This window comes from Leptinotarsa decemlineata, unplaced genomic scaffold (assembly GCF_025532065.1).
Source record: "Leptinotarsa decemlineata unplaced genomic scaffold, Ldec_3_MD MMD2_tig00026336_RagTag_RagTag, whole genome shotgun sequence".
Classification (NCBI taxonomy): Eukaryota; Metazoa; Arthropoda; class Insecta; order Coleoptera; family Chrysomelidae; genus Leptinotarsa; species Leptinotarsa decemlineata.
Genome location: NW_027412692.1, coordinates 11,598,983 through 11,617,656, shown reverse-complemented (window position 1 = coordinate 11,617,656; position 18,674 = coordinate 11,598,983). Strand labels below are relative to the sequence as shown.

Genomic DNA, 18,674 nt, shown 5'->3' with positions numbered 1-18,674 from the left:
CTAGTTTTCAGTTTGTTGCATACTTGTAAATATACGATTTCCACGGAGTATAATGTGTAAAGTCAACTGTGAGATAAATAGCTCAGTTTATCGTCCGGTATTCTAAACTACATAATCCTAATGAATCTTCAGTTTTTTATATCTCATAGAAGCAAGCATAACTTTCATAGCATTTACTTAGTAACAGAAAATTATTCTAGAATTAACAGATTTTGAACACTGTGTTCTAAGTAATTGACGATTAATTGAAATACACACATCGGAAAAGTCTAGGGATATTTTTAAAAATGGCAATAATTTTTTTTTAGATCGCTTTAGGGAAAAAAAGTTGACGGGTGATTATTAAACGAATGTAACTTACAACAAAATTTATTAAATGGTCAAAAATACTGAGTGCGCATATAAGCAAAACTAAAAAAAAAATATGGCTCTTCTTTGGCACCCCGAAAAAAAATCATAATACAAAAAAAATTGGAATCAGTACAAAGTATGGCCTCCACGCTGGTTTATTACGGCCCTACATCTATCGTGCATCGACAAAATGAGATTGTCAATGTCTTGTTGAGGTACATTTGCCCATTCAGCGATTAAAAGCTCTCTCAATTGAAACGTTGTGTGAATGTTCCACATATGCGGAGTAATTCTTCGTTGAAGCATTTCCCACATAGGCTCGATGGGATTCAGCTCCGGTGATTGTGCTGGCCATGGCAATACATCAACTCCTTCGTTGGTGACTAGACGCGCGACATGTGGACGAGCATTATCGTGCATTAGGTGGAAGTTTTCACCAACAGCACTAGCAAACGGACGGACGATAGGTAGAAGAATGGTGTCGAGGTACTGTCGAGCTGTGAGGGAGCAATTTGGAAAAACGAGATCGGTTTTGCCGCCGATCATGATTCCGCCTCATAGCATGACTGTACCACTTCTGTATGTGTGGACTTACTGGACGTGTCTCAAACGTTCATTATTTCCAGGTCGTCTCCACAGTCTTACTCGACGAGAATCTGGATGAAATCCAAATCTGGATTTGTCTGTAAACAAAACTGTGGCCCAATCATTTGCATCCCAGTTTTGATGTTCTTGACACCACTCACTCTAATCTTCTACCGCTATTGCCTCTCGACAAAGGTGGACATCTAAGTAGCCTTCTGTTGTGGAGATCTGCTTCATGCAGTCGATTTCTGACAGTATCACGACCAATGGTTACCTGGTGCGTCTGCTGCAACACGTTAACCAACTCAGGTGCTGTGATTGTCGGTTGTCTTCTTGCGGTTAAGACCAAAAATCGGTCTTGAACTGCAGTTGTAGCGCGTCCTCGCCCTGGATGTTGTTCGGCTGGACTGCCAGTTTCACGGAAACGCCGCCACAATCGACTGATAACATTTTGGGAGACCCCCAAACGAAGAGCTACATCATTTTGTCGCATGCCACCTTGAAGAAGCCCTACAGCTCTATTCATCTCAGCCAATGGTAAGTGATGGCGTTCCATGTTAAAGCACAATATTTCCAGTTTAATTGCTGAGCAAGAACTGCATAGAATGTACAAACTCGACACTTTCATATTATTCATTTTAGCCGAAAACCTACAGTTTGTAAAAAACTTGATAAAAGATTAGTTACCGTTTTTGTAGGCTTTGTTCAACCCATAGAAATCTACAGGGTGGTCGAGTGTACCAATTTAATCGAAATTAAACGACCTCATGCATTTATTTTTATGATATTTAGTATGTTATAAAAATATCCCTAGACTTTTCCGATGTGTGTATATTTTTGTGGACGAATCAAGGCTTCTTAATTTTAGACTCTCAACCACCCAGAATCTGAAAAATAAGTAGATCTGAATTCATTTATTTTGTAGCTTGAGTATATAGTTAAAGACTTTAAATGAATAAAAAACACTGTAATGGATCTTGTAGTAGGTATAATTCATGGGTACTACGCAAAATATTTTCCGAATTCAATATTATAAAACTTGACATATGTGATGGAATCAATAAACTTTTACTCTTAGATTTTTACTAAACAAGTTTAGGGAAAATCTTGAGTATATGAAACTTGAAACTACAATTAGCTAATTTCGGCACCTTCCGATTCTATACCTCCATAATCTAATAATGGCTGCAGATACTCAAACACAAGAGAATTTGTAATGAAAGTATCTCCTAGAGAATGTATAAAAACGGAACAGTATGCTATTTATTCTGGAAAAAGGAGAAAGTTTGCAAATGTCCTTATCGTTCTGTAAAAAACTATTTTTTTTTGTTAAAATTGCAGTGCATCTACACTTTTTTTCAGCTGATCCCGCTAGTTCTATCTTGGAAATGGTAAGATCTACAAATTGGACAAAAATTTTCAAGTTTTCCAAAATTACCTGTACTAATTTATAGTACGATTATAGGTATAAGATCAGTAAAGTAAGTAACAGAGGAGGTGTTTACAATTTAGATTTTCAAAAGACAACGTCAATTCTTTATGTCTTGAATAATAATAATAGTATTGATAATAGCGTTTATTGCCCAACAGTTTCCCATTCATATAGCAAAAATTAACAATTCAATTATACAAATTATAGCACGGTTTCATTCAGATTTAAACAGAAAAGAATTTCATATAAAACAAAAAAATAAATTAAAATGAATTACAAATCATTAATAGTTATTCATAAGTCACAAATATGCACGAGATTTATTTTTCAGATTGAATATACTACAATAAAAAATATCCCATGAGATAGACAGTATACAGTACTGCACATCGAATTCACTGGTGATTTCAACAATACATTGGTTTGAGCTCTTTTGCACAAAAATGTGGTACAATTTCTAGATGTTGATCTTGGTACAAGAAAATATATTGCAGAAAATAATTCCGGGGTGAGAGTATCACTTCTACCATTCAACAACTTATGTAAAAAAGAACATAGGCCTTCTTTTTTCAAGAGGTACAAGATGAAATTTTCCCAATAGTTCGATATAGGTAGTTTCAATTTTTTGAGAACACACGTTATTTGTTTCAAACCTTCAGTATTTCAAAAACTTCTTTTGGGCTCCAATGTTTTATATATGCTAATTATTATAAATGGGATTCCATTTCAAGACCCATACCCTAACTTGGATCTTTCTTAACTGAAATATAGGAAAGTAAGAGATAAAATATCATTGAAAATCTTATAATTTCTAACAATGAAACCGTAAGAGCGACAGGCGAAGTTAACAATAAAATAAATTAATGTGAGTATTAAAAGTAAGTTGATTGTCAAAATGGATACCTAGAACCCTGATAGTGTTAGTTGTACCTAAGATAGTTTTGTCGATATTGTACACAAATTGTATTTGAATTTTCTGGTGAATGATACAATTTTGCATTATGAAGTATTTAAATTGGGACGGTTTTTGTGGCACCAGTCATTTAAAGTGTTCAACTGCTGTTGCAATCCAGTACAGTTATCTATATCGTAAACAGAGGTGTATAACTTTGAACCATCTGCAAATATGAATCTTTTGCAGTATAATATGTTGCATGAATCATTTATGAATAGTGGTCCAAGATTATATCCTTGTGGAACTCCTCTAGTGGCATAATAAATATTTGAAGAGAAACTATTACATTAGACATACTGCTTCCTTTGATCAAGATATGTGCAATTGAATGGAACTTAATCAATTTCTTCAATTTCGAAGTCGACTATTTGTAGGGCACTGTTTTTTCATTCTATACAAATAAGATTACCTCGAATACCTACCCCCAGATTTTGCAAACAAAAGAACCATCAATCATAAACAATCCCACATTCTATTAACATCTCAAAGCGCGCTCAACTGTTTTCGAATCGATGTTTCCGAAATCTTGGATCTCGTTGCCTGTTATGATTAATATCTTTTCTAAATTTGGCATTTCACGTTTCCCACAGGGGTCCCACCCAAAAGTCAACCTGTCTGCTAAAAAAGGCGAAAGATGTTCGTCATTAAATTCGAACCGCTATCACAACCGTATTCTGAAAAAAACGTACCGTTATGGCAGTCCCCTACGCGCCTCAGGTGGTATCACTCAACTTTTGCAATAATCGGTAGAATCTACGAATTTCTCGTTTGGAACATGGGCGGAAACAATTGGTTTTTTAAAGGATATAATGAGAAATAAACATTTTGTTTTTTTACTTCTCCAGCTTTATACATAAAAGATCCCCCTTTCAATTTGTATGGAAGTATTTTTACCACAAGAAGCGTACTACATAATTATACAGGGGGCCCATTGAGTAGCTAAAAACCAATTTGATTGAAAATCAAGCAAACAGATAGATTTTTTGTATCGAGTCACTGTATTATTGAACAATTTTTCAATATACATGGTGCCTGGTTAATTTTTTGGGCTGTTTTGGCAGCGCTTTGGTCCAATTTTAATTCGTAGAGAATAATTGGCCGAACATCGCTCATCGGCATCATTAATGTCCCCCCCTTTTTATTTTTTGAACGGGTCAACTGAAAAAATTGAAATTTGGGATAATGAAATTAATGCATGAATACTTTATTTCAAGATGAAATTAAATGGAAAGGGAATTTCTTGTGACACATCATTTTGAAGCTCCTGACGAATACTTCACAACCCTAGAATATGAAGTGAATATCTTCTCCTACTACAAAATGGCGGATAATTTAATAATTTCCTGAAGACGAACACATTACTATCGATATTTCCAGAAATATTCCTTTTTATCTGCCATATGGAAATAACACCAAACCGATAAGGTTTGTTAAGTTATTTTTTGTTTATAAAAATGCCAAAAAATGTCAGTACGACAATGAACATCATTGTTCAGTTAGAATATTCTCATATAGTTTTTGGTTTTTCTAGTAGAAAGGTACCACGTCAACAATCTCTAAAATGGTCAATTCTTGTCCATTGGAAGAAAAAATTGAAGCAATTTTTATTTGCGGTGCGACGTGTAACTTTCACGAGATCAAAAGGATTTTCAATGAACGTTTTCCGAATCGTGTTATCTGTAGAAAATATTTGAGGGAACTTGTATCCCAATTCACAACTACCAGTAGTGTACCTAACAAAAAGTCCCCAGATCATCCGTCCATTTGGGAAGAAAAGCAAGTGCAAATAATAATTGGTGAGATGGAAGTAAATCCTGAACAATCTACTTATTCCGTCGCGAATGTTTGTGAGGTGTCTCCTTCTACTGTGTGAAGACTTTTGAAGAGAAATAGGTATCATCCATACAAAATTAAAATGGTACACCAATTAACTGAAGATGATCCTGATCGGAGAACAGAATTCTGCGAAATCATGACGGAAACCATTGCAAGGCATCCTACCTATCTCCACAATATTTGTTTTAGTGACGAATGTAAATTTTTTCAAACGGAATTGTTCACAGACAAAATTTCCATTATTGGATTGTTCCAAATACTGCAGACTTTACCACTTCTCGTGACACGAACTGTTCGAATGAAAATGTAATCTCGCGACCAAAGCGTACGGTTAAGCCACCTGAACGCTTAACTTATACTTGAATATATAATTGACTCATATTATAATGTATATATATATATATATATATATATATATATATATATATATATATATATATATATGTATATATTTTTTAAGGGGGGAGATGTGACATCCTGTATATAGTATTAGTGTAGCACTCTGTACATAGTACTTTTTTATATATCATCTAGGAATCGAAGAGCAGTATGTCTAGGTGAGCGAGAGAATAAAGATCGGAAAATAAGGAGTTGTTTTATTTAAGTTGAATACATCACACCTCTCATCACTGAAATCGTCGAAGCGAATCCTAATGGATTCGATATGTATATTGTATTCCAACAAGATGGAGCACCACTACATTACTCCAGACAAGTAAGACACTATTTGGATACTACTTTTCCCGATCATTGGATTGGCCGTCGGGATCCTACAGAATGGCCAGCCTGCTCGCCAGATTTGATACCTTTAGACTTTTTTTATGGGGCTGTTTGAAGCAAAAGGTGTACGAAACTGAACCTGCTTCAATATTGGATATACGGCAGAAAATAGTAAATATTTGTAGAGATATTGACGTTACTGTGTTCGAAAATGTTCGGCGTTCATATGTCAAGAAGTTCAAGGCAACCATTTCCAGCATCTTCTGAACTGACCTCAAGCTTATTACTTCATATTATGTAGTTAAATGTCAAATGTCCGCCATTTTGTAGTAGTTGAAGATATTTACATTATATTCTAGGGTTGTGAAGTTACTTATTGTTACAATCATAGCAATTGATCACCCCATGAAAAAGTTATCTCAACTGAATTTTTCCACCATGGGTAATTATGAAAAACTTCGAAATTTAAGGTAGTTGATTTCCGAGTCGAAAACTCTAAAATACAATGAAAATACAAATAATGACACCGAATTCTCGTCAAACATATATTAGCAAAATAATAGAGGCCAACAAAATTGCTAGAAAAATCTAAATACTTCTTCGCTATATTCGGATAAGGTGGAATCATCATCGGGTTGAATAACAATCGGATTTATGGAACTTTGCACATAATATTTGTTCTCTTCTTTTATAACGTGGGCCACACAGTTCTTCCACACATCACTATTATCTATCTACTTCATTCACCACTCGCCTTATATTGTCAAGCACCACAGGATTCAAAGTCGGTGACTGATTACATTTCCGCAAGCTTTCTTTCATTGTGGTCCAAACCATTTCAATTGGATTGAACACACAATAGTAAGGAGGCAAACGTAAGAGAATATGACCACGTGTTTCACACATCGAGTCAATAATATACTCTTTTTTGAAATTACGTTGTTTTATGGTCGCCAGTAATACCTTATTCGTTGGAATCTTTTCGGGTATTTCCATGTCATGATTTCGCATGAAATCAGCAATATCTGCTTTTTTTGTGTTATTGTTTGGTATTGTAGTCAATAACCGAGAATGATACGAAGCGTTATCCATAACAATAACCGAATTTGGAGGAATATTTGGGAGAAGCTGCTCACTGAACCAGGTTTCGAATAAAGCCGCAGTCATATCTTCGTGGTAATCAGCAGACGAATCTTTTATATTTTTGGCCGACAGAAGCAAAGCGTTAGGTTCGAAACCACTTTCATTCCCGGCATACAAAATTATAACACGTTTTTCCCTTGAAGGAGGTGTGTTCAAAGCACAATACTTGGTTTCGTCTACCCAGCCATATTTGACAACATCATGGGTGTCAAACCAAGTTTCGTCGAGGTAGATTATATGTCTGCTGGATTCTCGGTAGCTTTTCATTCGCCTCAAATATTCTTGTCGGAGTTGAACAATGCGTTTCGATTCCATTATGACCATCCGATTGTTCAATTTTTTATATTTGAAACCACAAGACAACAAGACACCTCGTAGAGTTTCTGAAGGTTTGTAATTGTAATCGGGATAATCGAGTAATTTATACCAAATCACTTCCAAGGTTGGTACTTAATTTTTTTGGTATATACCATAAATTGTTCGCCGAATCACATCTTTTGTAGCACCATCATCGTTTGAAAGTTTTTAATCCTTTGTTTTCGTTTCATTGCATGGTCAATGACATCCCCTATTTTAATGACTCGAAGAACTGTCGAACGAGATAGTTTCGTTAACTCGCATATTCTATTCACAATAGCATTCTGTAAAGTGTGACAGTTTTCCTTCTTCAAGCATTCATGAATATTTAAAATTACTCGCTGAACTTGAACATGTAAGTCCTTATTTTCGAATTCCGGATCCCTGTCGATTGACACAGATTTCTCACACGTAATGTTATCATTTGTTTCAAAAGGTCTCCAGGAAGCCATATTGATGAAAGTACCCAAAAACACTAAGATTTTCACAAAAATCGGTTTAAACGATGAGATTGGAAACTTTGGTGTAAAAGTTGAAAACGTTTTCAAGAGATCAATTACTCTAACACCAAACTGATATTTTTGCACTCGACGCGCGTTTCACTAACAAGGTTACCATCTTCAGGAGAAGCAAATTGATACTGAATCTAAAGACAAGGGTTAGCTGTTTATACACCTAAACTTTTTTGGTCCGATGTGGACTTTGTTTGTTATATGATGATTATCCTAAATGATTTTTCGGTAATGCCTATGAATTTTTCAGCCCAACTGTTTACATTTTTATACGTGGATCATTAAGGAATAAATATGTTTGTAACTTGCCGCTAATCATAATTCTATATCCCAGCATACCTGATATCTTTATATTCTGATAGCATTGATAAATTAATAAACAATCAAAACTTTCAGCAACATTCTGAAAAAAAGGGCGTCAAAAATCTAACAATACTAATGACAAGCTCTGCGTAGAAATGTTTCTCTTCAGGAAACACACTGATAAATATTCTATTCATCGCTTCAAACCCCACACCCTTGCATGGTTTTAAGTATTAAGTCTTGCCAGCCTGGGAAAGAAATTCTGAATCTACCGCCCGATTGTTCAGGCACGATTAGGGCTTTTATTCGCGTCTTATATAAAAAATTCGTCTGGAGCCTTGAATTGTGCAGGTATATGAATTATGATAAATCTCGAAATCTTTGTTACAGGTGTTTGGTGAATTTCTGTCGAATCAAACCTTTCTTCAGGGAGCACAATGACTTCACAGATTTCGAGTTGTATATGATTCGACCAAGGGTTGTTGTCTCGCATTTTTGTTTGAGATATGACTGGGAAACTGAAAACTTCAAATGTTTGTTGGACGCATGTTATACCTTCGGAATTGAACACATTTAATAGAGATGGTCGTCAATCTAATCTAAATGATCTGTGGTAGAAGTCCATTATATCTCAAAGTGGAGTGCAAAGTGAAGTGCTCAAAGTCGTCTGCATGATTCATTATCACCCGCAGATGTTAGAACGGTAAAACTATCAATCAGTACATGTTTCAAAGGTATATACGTTCATCATCAGCTAATCATTTAAAAATTCTACAATAAAAGAAGAGAACGTGTTGTTTATACCATTTATAAAACCTCATATTAATAAGGTTAGATGTAAGAAATGGATACCTACATGCTTCGAGAAGAGTGGATTTAACAGTGCAAAAAATAAATAAATATTCATATGTATGCTCTAAACATGAAATGAATAGTGAACTTTTCATAGTTAATTACCATTGATTAGAATGAATTATAACCTCAATCGTTTATTAAACTATATTCATTTATTATGTTTAATTAAATTTATTTCATTACCATCTATATTTGATTCATTTTTCACACGGAAATACATCTGGGTAAATTTTCGTTTTGTGGACATCCGGCGATTTTGAAAAAATGTTTGACTGTACTTACGTATTTTGATGCGTAGATTACGAATCCGAAAGAAAAAAGCGGCGCTCTCCCTTATTCAAAAAGTTACGACCCTTCAACGTTCAGAAAAGGGCAACTTTTCAGCCTTCTTTTTCACTAAATAAACCATTTAAAAACACATGCATTTATTCACTAGGTCACCTTTACACCTTATTCGTCCTTCTTTAACACTTTTCACTTCAATAATCAACATTTTTCTTATAAAAATGTTAAAAAATGTACGGAGCTGCTTTTTGGTTACATATCACTGTATTTTACGTTTTTAAGGTTAATGATATGGTTGGTACGACTGATGCAGTCCATATTCCTGAAGAAATTCAAATGTTTTTTACCTTCATTCTTTAGATCGTAAATTGGTTTTTGGTGGTGTATTACGAATTTGAAATAGTAGGCGACGGCAAATACCAACCGCTTTTTTCTGAAATGTCACTAGTAACTAACCTAAAAATAAAATAATGTCACCAGGAGAAGCATTCGTTTTTAAATTAAGTTTTTTATAAGAAAAATGTTGATTATTGAAGTGAAAAGTGTTGAAGAAGAGAATAAGGTGTAAAGGTGACCTAGTGAATAAATGCTTGTGTTTTTAAATAGTTTATTTATTGAAAAAGAAGGCTGAAAAGTTGCCCTTTTCTGAACTTTGAAGGGCCGTAACTTTTTAAATAAGGGAGAGCGCCGCTTTTTTCTTTCGGATTCGTAATCTACGCATCAAAATACGTAAGTACAGTCAAAAATTTTTTCAAAATCGCCATAACGAAAATTTACCTTTTAATTGTACTTTACCATATGTTTATATAAGGATTAGGCACTGTTTGTCCTTACCGAACTACTAGCGCTGCTAGTGAGTGATTTTTCGTACTTCAGGAAAAAGGTTCATTGAATGAGGAAGGATAATCAACTGTCAAAAATATATAAAGAAGTAAAATCGAGATGACACGGAACAGTGACAAGATATCTGCAAACACAGAACACAACAGAAGAAGGAGCACCACATACATATCAACTCTTGTCTGGGCAAACAGATCCGATACCATCTATACATGCCATCTTGTTACAATAATTTGTGAAAGTAATCTTATGAGTTGAATTATAAAATCAATAAGGTCACCTCAGAATTTGGGATACCCAGCCACAACCTCGTATAAAGTTGTATTTTGATGTGCAAAAAAATCGATTTTTGTGACTTCTAACCTTAGATTTTAATAGTCGCGTATAACCTACCTTATCTAGGTATTGGGATATTAATAGTTTGGTTCTGTCATTAGTTTGGTTCTGTCAACATGCACTGAACTTTTGACAGATGTACGTCAACGTACAAAAATTAACATATTGATGTTCTCTTGTTGTTAGGATGGATGTTTACATGTTGGATAGTTTTTAGGATACATACATGCTTTTTATGAATTTTGCCAGTATTATTATTCGAATAAATAAATAATTGACACCGACACTAACCTCCGTGGTTGAAGCGGTCAAGGCCAAATATTACCTGAAGTTGAAATAGTTTTGCTAGAAACACCTAGGACGAACTGGGAGGGGTCGAAACGTCGTGTACTGCCTCAAGTGTGTCAAATATTCAATGGAAAGACTAAAATAAACCACAGAGTACAATATTTTGTACTGATAACAATAAAAAATTGGTTTGATATTATTTATTTGGAGTACCCTGAATAAATTCAAGTCATATGTGTGATATTTATCAAATAGTGTGCAAGATTTGAAAAAACTGATACATTATTTTGAAAATACTTCAATAGAAAATATGTGAAATAAAGAAAAGAAAATTATATCCAGCTTTCCCAATCGATATTTTTTGACGGGTATTATCCACAAATACAGAAAGGGTTGTGAATTAACCAAAATTAATATTACTAAGTGTTTTGGTGGAGTTTATTTAGTCTGGCGTTTAATCGTATCTTTTGCGTGTTAAACGGAAGAAGAATGTCTGGTAGATCGTCGGCGAGTAAACAAGCTAAAAGCTAACAGCAAAGAGGAAGAGGTACCGGTTGTAGATGGTAGGGCTATCGACGGGTTGGACAACAGTCAATGGATGATGTCAGATAGACTGGAATTTGGTGAACTGGTAACCCATGAAAATGGGAATATATAACGGAAAATGGCTTTCTAACGTTGTTGGCCTCTATGATTCTAGTTCAATCAGATATTCCTTTTGCACTGTGTCGTTCTCAGACCATCATTTAGTTTTCTTGCTGCCTTATTATTACTTGTTATAATAAATCTGTTCATAAACAGATAAATATACGGTAGGAAATCCTTAGTGAATCGTCAGCTGTTTTCTCTTATTGCCTATCTGTTTTAATAATATTGATAATAATAACATCCACCCATCCATACACACACAAATGCAAAAAACAGTAATGATCATAACTTCTAATACGGTCCGTGAATTTTTATAATAACCCTTCCTTTCCCTTGGATTTATCCCCCGCAGGAAGCAAATACCAATGAGAACAATCCCCTGTGATAAAATAATGATAATAACAATGATGACAATGTTTATTTACATAAATATGCAATTACCTATGAAAAATAACAATGAAATATTGTCTTCTGAATTGAATAAAAAAAAAACGGAGCTTTAGTATCATGGTTATTACTCGTGTATGACATGCGAAGTAGAAATTGAAGTGTTAAAATTTATGTGTACCCACTGAGATAAACATCTATAACAAGGTGAAAGTTGATCATGCATTATAATAGAATATAACAATCACTATATTATTGTATCAGAGCATTTCTAGTTTACGATAAGTTTTTTGTGATCTTCGGGTATACGTCTATTCTGGGTTTGGTTTGATCATATCCGGATAACAGTGTACAACTGAAACACATATACCTAGATATCAATACTATTCATATAACATATATTCACGTGTTCATTGTATGTAGTGAGTTCGGTTGATAAAATTTTTGAGCATTATTCCTTCATTGAGTAGCATCTAGTTTTTTATTTTACTTTCAAACATTGGTCCCATGTAGTACCTCCTCCTATTCAGATTCAAAGTAAGTTTATTTTCTTTAGGCCGTTTACTTATTCTGACAGTGTCATAGTTTTCAAGTTTACCCAAGAATCATATTCATAAATGATGACGATTTCGTCTGCAAAACGAGGTTCAAGTTTCAGAAGATTATTCATTTAAATAATCACCACTAGGGATCCTAGGACTGTTCCTTGAGGCAGTAATGGGATTACTGACAGTTCCGTCTACATTGACAACCTTTTCTCGAACTAATGAATAATATTTCAAAATCGCATGAATTTTTCGCTGATTCCATAATTTTTCATTTTCTCCAACGGTTTTTAATACATGTCGTCTCGAAGGACTTATGAATACTTAACAATAATTATCTACCCGTTAATACCGATTTGATTTCCCTTCGACTTTTATCACAGAGCTATAACTTCTGTCCTTAACCCCAAATAACAAATGTTCGCCCACTAACGAATTCACCCTTTAGCAAGATTTTAGAATTAATTGAATGAACTTTCAATGTACCGAAGTCCAGGTACTTTAAGAAAAAAATCTGATACAGCCTCTTTGAATTCACAGTGCTCCTCTGCTCTCATTGAAACCTTGAGAATGCTGATCGAGGTGAATCTAAAATCTTCACTACTAACGATAACCCGCAATAGCCGAAACTTGTGCGATCTAAGGATTAACGACGTCTAACCTTTTAACGTGCGATTTCTGGTAAGTTGAAAGGTATATGATAGAAAAATAATATTGAAGTTGAAAAACCACTCCACTTTTTCCATGAATGAGAAATGAAAGCAATCGTTTTGCTGACAAAATTTTGTGTGATCGTTTACGTAGAAAAACTGGGTCTCCAACAGACACAGTATCAACAAATATATTCATGACAAATTTTGAAGAGGCACTAGATAATGTTTGTTTCATGTCGTTTTGTGTTGGTATTGTCTCGGAAATTTGGTTGTTGAAATTTTCATCTTTTTTTTATATGTATCTAATATGTCTGATTGTCAGTGTCATTTCTTTTCGAATTTGAAAGCCGTGGTTTTTTGGAATTTCTTCCAGACGTTCCGCTGGCGCGAGTGGCTAGCTTCTTCAGCGACCGAGTCATCGGACAGCAAGCCATGATGGTTAAACCTCTCAAGAAGCTAGCCACTCGCGCCAGCGAAACGTCAGGAAGAAATTCCAAAAATCCACGGCTTTCAAACTCGAAAAGAAATGACACTGAAAACCTCAGCCGTGAAAGTCTAAACCATTTTGTCATCTTTGATTGTTTTTAAAATGATTATATAACACGACGAAACTACTTTTTGAGCTCTGAAGAAGAATGTGATTAAATTTGAAACGTCGACAAGAAAACAATTGTTTCTGTTACCTCACCAACCTTTCTCGTGCACTAGATAATGTTTTACTTTCAATTTGATAATATTGGAAAGGTATCACGCCACTTCTTGTTTTAGGTTTAGGTTTTTATGAATCATTCCAAGAACTTTCATGATACACTGACTTCATTAGGGGGCAATTACACCAAGAATTCAAGTTATTTCAGATAATCTGAACAAACAATGTTTTCATCAACGTGAAATTTCCTTCAAGTCAACCCCGTCCACATACCAGTGACAGTCACGTCTCTGCCAGTCGCTACCATCGAACGGCGCAACCTACTGCGCTCGCTGGCATAGAGTTGGTTGGAGGCCAATGCTCTGCCGAATGCAAGACGGCCGCGACTGTTGAAGGACAAGGGTCCAAAAATTCAATGACCTAACTTTAGAGGGCCTTTAGAGGACACGCAATGCGTGTATGCGAGCCGCGGGCGCGGATTGAAGGGGGTTCGGGGGCGAAGGGCGACGTCGCGTTTCTCTCGCCGAGTCGCCGGCCGGCTCAGGAAGGTCTTCGCTGAGAGTTTGGTGGTCTGTAAAGCAGTGGTGGATCCGTGGGGCGGCAGATTCGCAGCTAGAGCGGCTTTTGAAACAGATACTGTCACGAACGACTGTTTTTTTGTGTCAACGATGTTGAATGTGAAGGTTTCGGGAAGGTTTTGCTAATAACTCCATGGCTATTCACAGTTCGGCCAGCCTTTTGACGTAACAGAATTAACCCAAATTCAGCTAGAAAAATTGAAGCCATAAAAATGGTTGAATCAAATCTATGATCTTTGGGTAGTGAGTCAGACACACGTAGTCCAGTCATCTTAGTCAAATTTTGCTAATTACCTTGGAATTTGAAATACCCAGCTATAAACTCGTATAAAGTTGTATTTTGACATCTTGGAAGTTTTCTGAGAACCTACATATGGTAAGGTATGCGCGACTATTAAAATATAAGGTCAAAAGTTCAAAAAAATCGATTTTTTTGTACATTTTTTGCAAATATCTCGTTTTTTATAAGTTTCTCGCTATTTGTATATATCATCAATAATATAGAGGTTTGAATTCTCTACAACTTTTGTTTCAAAAATTTTTTTATAAGCTCAATCTTTTTCGAGATAGAAGGCGGAGAGCGTGCGGTTAGAGCATCACTCAAGGTCAACCGGTAATCCCTGTCAAAAAAACGCCATATAAAGTTTATTAACGTAGATATTACTACCAAACAGGCTAGAGACGATGCAGGTATAAGTACTCATTATTGAAACAGCAATTGAAGAATCTAAATCTGGAAAAACTGCACTTAAAATAGAAGATATTGATTTACTTGTCATTTGAATTGGGCGTACACTATCTCATCAACACAAATTTTGTTTAAAGTCGGCAAAGGAAATGTATAAAACAAAAATATACTCTTTTAGAAGTTTCGATAAGTATTCTCGTTCAAAAAAACACATTTTCTTTCTGCACGCATTAAGTGGCTCTGATACGATTTCTGCGCTTGTTGAAAAAGGGAAAAAAATTTTTAAATGCATTTGAGAAACTGCCGAATTTGGATCAACTTACAGCAGCACTGTCCGGTTCTAAAATTATTTGAGAATGGAATTCAAATCTTGTTGTCAGCCTATAATGCTGCAAAATCTGTGGTTATACACACTACGTCAAGTCTACGAAACTGAATAAACCTGTGCAGTTATCAAATATTCCACCAACAAGTGCAGCAGCTCACCAACAAATGCAGCAGCTCCCCAACATTTCAATCGTGTCTATTATCAAGTTAAAGCTTGGTTAGGACATGATTTGGAACCTCAGGAATGGGGTTTGACAATGCATAATGAATTCCTGGAATCTATCACGACAATTTTAGCACCTGCTCCAGAGGAATTGTTCAACACAATATTCTGCAACTGCAAGAATCGTTGTGGTTTGCGATGTGGATACAGGAAATCTGGGTTACAGTGATCTTTAGCTTGTGGCCAGTGTAATGGGTAAGCTTGTCTCATTGATTTTCTATATCAGAGCGATGTCAATGAAGACAGAACCCTTGACTCCAAATCATGAAAGACCTGCAGGCACACATCGTTGAAGACGATAAAAAAATCAAATTATAAGTTGTATTTGATGGAATTGGCTGATACTTGATGAACAGTTTTACAGAAACGCAACGAGTGTTTCGCTATACAAAAGCTTCTTCAGGTTTGTCATCACTGGTGGTTAGAGTTTTCGTTCAGGTACCTATTTGTGTGTGTCGCTTTTCTGTACATTATGTGGCCCAGTGTACCATGTACACGTTGAGAAAGTCTAAAGCTATCCCCAGAGAAGATGTTTTAAAATTCACTCTTGAGGCATGGAATGAGGCGTTTTCAATGAATGAAGTTGCATCAATTTTCAATATTTTGTGGATGTCGTTAACATAAATGTACTAATAACGCAAGAAAAAGGTAAAAAAAACAGTTTTTGTGGGGTAAACCTATGAAAACGCGCTCTTATCAATAATAATGAAGACCAAACGGAAAGTTTGAAGCTGATGAGAAGAATCTACTTGTTATAATTCACTAACATACATGTCTTGTTCACAAGGTAGATAAGGTAGCTATACGATACGGGTAGTAGGAAACAATATATTTGGAAAAATCATCAAAGAGCTATCCAGAAAAAAATACAGGTCACTTTCTACGTGGAACATCAGCAGTTTTTCTGGTGAAGGCTGGAACCCAATTGACCATGTTGAAGCGCCATGGTAGATTGAAGAATACGCCAGTTGCGAAAGGATATTCAGAGGACAACATATCTTCAAAGAACGAGGTTTCAAGGATGCTAACAGGCGTACCTTCTGGATGTGCCAATATTTTTTTTTAGGATAAAATACAAAAAATCCTTAATACAGAACGAATAACTACGCCGCTGCTGTGGCTGAAATCGAGAAATTATCTGAAACATAAGAGTAGGGTTTTGGAGGTCTTCCAGATAAAAGTGGATTTACAGTGATGGTTTTTTGGTTCTTCGTAGCGCGGCTCGGAATCACAGATATCGTATTTATAGGACAACTTGGAAATAATTAAACAGGTCTTTTTTATTTTTTGTTCCTACGCACCTGTAGGCAGGGTATACATTTTCAGAAACGAATTCGTGACATGAAATATTTTTATAATCAGCTTGGTAGAAAATTACGTTTTCGGAAATAATCCCACATGAGAAATTTTCCTGAGTAAACATAAATTTGGAATGATATGTGTCGTGGATTACTAAAAAAGTTATTTATATATTTTGGGGGAACTTCAACTAGAAATGCTTTATATTTCTGTTTATTTATTCAAACAGGTTGGAAACTTATGAAGCAATGAATTCGATATTTTGTAACCGAATATTCTACAGACTAATCAGTGGAAATATTTCATGCAGTCATGAGAAATTTCCTGTTGATTATTCTTTTTGAGTTCGACTGTACGATTTCCACTTAAAAAAAATTATATAATTTCTTCCAAATGATGACATAAATAATGTATTTATCTGATAATGTTATATAAATATATGTTGCTTTATTCAAGTGAATGTGTTTTTTTTCTAGAAACAGAACATCTTGTGATATTATTTCAATCTGTTGAAATAATTGGAACTGAATATTTTTTATAAATATGGAAAAGATAACTTTGACATAACATAACAATCAGTTGATAATTCGACCTAATCAGTTATCCAATGAAAAATGCATCAGATCTGAATACCATATCATGACATATCAAAAAATCTGGAAAACCATAGCTCTGACAAATAATTATTCACTACACTACTTTTAAGGATTTTTTCATTATTTTTACAGTACTCTTTCCCTAATTTTCCATAAACTCAGTACCGTGACTCTCCTAACATGTTTTTCAAACTTCATCATGAAGGATTTTTATAATAATCTATGAAATTTGTCAGATTCTCGAGCATTTTCAACACTCTGTATTGAGTCTCATATTTTACAACACCCCATATTTATTATTTTCTGTCTGATATAATATTTGTATATTCATTATGAATACTTTATATAATTTATTGAATTCTCGAAAACTCTGTATCCACAACAATTTTATTAAAATTTTTTTCTTAAAATGTGTCAATTGATCAAACAATCCAATGCCACAAACTTCCCACTATTGAATTTGCATTACTGAAAAAAATACTTTTCAAAATCTGTTTTTCTGTTAACATGTAGGTATGACATATTTTTCATTGTTTGTCATTCTATAGTTGAAAGACTATATACATTTTTAGAATTTGAAGCACCCTGGATTCACCTCTCGGACAATCAAGCGACTTTGGAATCTCTTGGCTCTTACCAAGCAACGTTTAAATTGGTAGCAAATTGACAAAAACAACTCTCTACAAGGAAGACTCTAATATGGATTCTTGGCCATTTTGGCCAAACCTTGGATTCACCACTTTTACTATTTGACACTCTATATCACTTGTTAAATAGTTCATCGCCCGTATAATCATCATTTTCTGTAAGCTCAAAATCCATCAATTTATAAAACTTTAACTCTCTGTATAACTTTCTAGACTCTCTTATCTCCCTTCTCGATCCGAAATTTTTTCATCAGTTTTTATTAGGTCTCTTCCAACATTCCATATTCATCATATTCATCATTTTCTACCTGACATGATTTTTTCATATTCCAAATAACAGTTGATAATTTGCTAAATTCACAAACAAACAAAAAATCAAAAAACCTTCTAGATTCACAGAACTATAAGTGAATGAACTTTTTTTAGTATTTGCTTGCTTGAAAAATCCATTTATCACCTTGTATCAGTTTCCAAACCATCCAACACACTAATTTTGACTAAGATGACTGGATCATTACCTATTTCTACAACATGCAATAGCATGGTTGTTATCACCCTGAACAGCTTTTCCTTGTAACGTTTTAACCTATCATGAACAAAAAGAATTCTATCCCAAAATTAAATTGAAACTATTTT

At 34.7% G+C, this 18,674-nt stretch overlaps 1 long non-coding RNA gene across 1 annotated transcript in view; it reads left to right on the top strand.

Annotated features, from left to right (window-relative positions):
- LOC141485795 (uncharacterized) overlaps positions 1–9,273 on the top strand; it is a 224,889-nt gene extending 215,616 nt beyond the window's left edge. The window contains exon 3 of the long non-coding RNA XR_012467462.1: positions 8,585–9,273. This is a non-coding gene — a long non-coding RNA (uncharacterized lncRNA). The remainder of the gene's footprint in view (positions 1–8,584) is intronic.
- Positions 9,274–18,674: the final 9,401 nt, after the last annotated feature.